This window comes from Diceros bicornis, chromosome 8, assembly GCF_020826845.1.
Source record: "Diceros bicornis minor isolate mBicDic1 chromosome 8, mDicBic1.mat.cur, whole genome shotgun sequence".
In the NCBI taxonomy this organism is placed as follows: Eukaryota; Metazoa; Chordata; class Mammalia; order Perissodactyla; family Rhinocerotidae; genus Diceros; species Diceros bicornis.
Window position 1 is genome coordinate 43,343,166 of NC_080747.1, and position 2,755 is coordinate 43,345,920.

The following is a 2,755-nucleotide window of genomic DNA, read 5'->3' on the forward strand; positions in this document are numbered from 1 at the left end:
GGGGCCCGGCCGCCGAACTGACCGCCCCGCGCGCCGCCAACTTTTAAATCTCGAGGACACGTGGGCTGAGGCGGCGCGGTCCCCGCGCGCGTCACCTCGCCGCCCGCCGCCCCCGGCCTCCCTCTCGTCACTCAGGACCCGCTGCCCGCCCCCGCCCCCGCCCCTGTCCCTCCCCGCAGCGGGACCCGCGCCCCCTGGCCGGAGTTTCCGACTCAGGCTCACACGCGTTTTCGCTCTCCCCGCCCTAGGGACCCTGGGATACAGGAGAATGGAATTAAAGCAATGAGGTCCATTTCCTTCTTCGGAAGGATTCCAGTGGGACCCAGGGGGGCATGGCACACCAGGCGGTCCGAAGAGGCTGGGACCCGGGTTTTTTAACTTGGTAGCGGCGACGCTCCCTCGTATCTTGCGCCTGCCTGGGACGCGCCTTCTTCACCCTCCCGGGACCGGGCGGTGCCTCATCTCCCGGAGCTCCAGGAGCCTCCTCTGTCGAAGCACGTCTGTTCTGTTCACTCGTTTATCCCCACTCCTAGCACAATGCCCGGTGAATGTTAAAGCAATACTGGTTCAACGGTGATGTTGATGTTCCCCCAATTCCTGCAAGGTCTGAGACCATTTAGAGAAATGCATTTGTCTGTTAATGCAGGTCAAGAAGAAAGGGCTGCGGGAAATTGACCACACATGCATTTCTAACAGGTCTAGAAGATCCATGGATTTCCAAGCTTAAGGTAACTCCGTTTTCTAGGCATTTCTGCTGCTGTCGCCCTTAGCTGTTGCATTCTGATTTCTAGAATGACTTGACCTCTGCTACCCCTCTCCATACTTTCCTTCACTTCCTAAGTGGAAACCTCCAGGAAGCAGCCTCTTCTAGGAGCTAATACGGTTTTAATTTCTTTCTTCAAGAAAGAGGGAAGACAGATCTTATTTGACCTCCTTTTGAAAGGAACGCTGAGGAAAGGGTAAGAAAGAAGTACATTAACATTTCTTAAGGGACATCTGTAAGTCGGGCACTTTTTCCTATGCTATTCATTTAATAGTCATAGCATCTCTGGGATGTAAACAAACGTATTATGATTCTCATTTGATGATGCTTAGAAACAATCTGGCCAAGGATATCAGCCATGTGAGAGAGCCACTGGCCATTCTACTCTTTGAAGATGCTTCTCCCCAAATCAGGGCTTTTAATGTATCAGGCAAGCATTGTGCAACCCACTATAAGCAAGGCATGCCCTTAAGGATACAACATCTAGCAAACCCATACTCAAATAGATTGGGATAGGAAGGCAGATTGGGATAGTGCTCTGTCAGACATACAGAGAGAGGCAGGAGTATAACCCTGACAGATCAAGTGAAAAAATAATGGCTACCATTTTTAAGTTCTTTATATACACGAAGCATGTGAGCAAGGCCAGATTATAGAGTCTGGTTCAGGTTCAAGCATGGAAGAGATTTGATATAAGATTGCTTGTACTTGGATTTATTCCCAAAGTAGTAAAAAAAAAAAAAGTAGTGCAAAGCATGTAAATGAAATAAGGATGTAGGTGGGTAGGGGTGGTTCTGGTTCTGCATTGCCTTCCCCGTGTCTTTGGAGGGGCACTGAAAGATCACCAGTCTTAGCAGCTATGCGGGGTGAGATGTCAGTGAGAACAGAGGAGCCTGAAAATGCTGGGCTCAATGCTTTTTATATCCCCAGCAGGTCAGCAAAAGAAACAACTCATGCATTACAAGTATTTTTCTGCACGAACCAGGCTGCTCTGAATGTTCTTTGCATGTCCCTTGGTGCACATGTGCAAGAGTTTTCTGAGGTATATACCTAAGAGTAGAGTTATTAGGTCATAGAGGATAATCTAGTTAAACTCTAATTTGTTTTCCAATGTGTTGTAGCAATTTACACTGCACCATCAGTGTGTAAGTTTCCATTGCTGCACATCCTTGCAAAAATCTTTGCTAGTCTGGTGAGTGTGGCATCTCATTGTGGATTTAATTTGCAATTCCCAGTACTAATGACGTTGAGTGTCGTTTCACAAATGTATTGGCCATTATTGCTTTCTCTTCAGTGAAATGGCCATTTATCACTTTTGCCCATTTTTCCCCATTGGGTTGTTAGTTTTCTTCTTACCCATTATAGGAGTGCTTTATGTATTCTGGAACTTGTTGGTTATGCATGGCAAATATTTCCTCCCTATTTATGGCTTTTCCTTTACTCTCTGCATATGAGTTGTTAGTTTTGAAGAAATGTTTAAGAAAAGACTTGCAGACTAATGGTCATGCCATCATGTGACCTGGATGATACCTGTCACCTGTTATCTCTTGCATTCTTGACCATAAATTGGCAACTGGACTACAGCCTATAAAAATGAAGGCTCCTTTAGATCATGGACCTGCAGATTAGCAAGACCTGCTAGCTTGTGATAGGGAGGTCTAGAAAAGTCATCATGGAGGGCTTTAGGAAGGAGAGCATGGTTGAATGTCAGGAGAATGGGAGAGTCAGCAATAGACAGAAATCCAGTCAGGCAGTACTTGGCAATAGCAAAGTCTAGTAATAAAGAGACCCAGCTTTAGGAACTGAGAATAGGGGCAAGATCTGGAACATTTAGGAGGTCTAGGCAAGAGAGTCATGCATTCCTTCAAATATTAATTGAGCACTTTCTGTATTCCATTCTAGAAGCTTGGAATACAGCGTTGACCAAGTCATTCAATTAAAGATTCTGCCTTCATTTTTAAGGAGAGGCAAATAATAAGTAAACAAAATAAA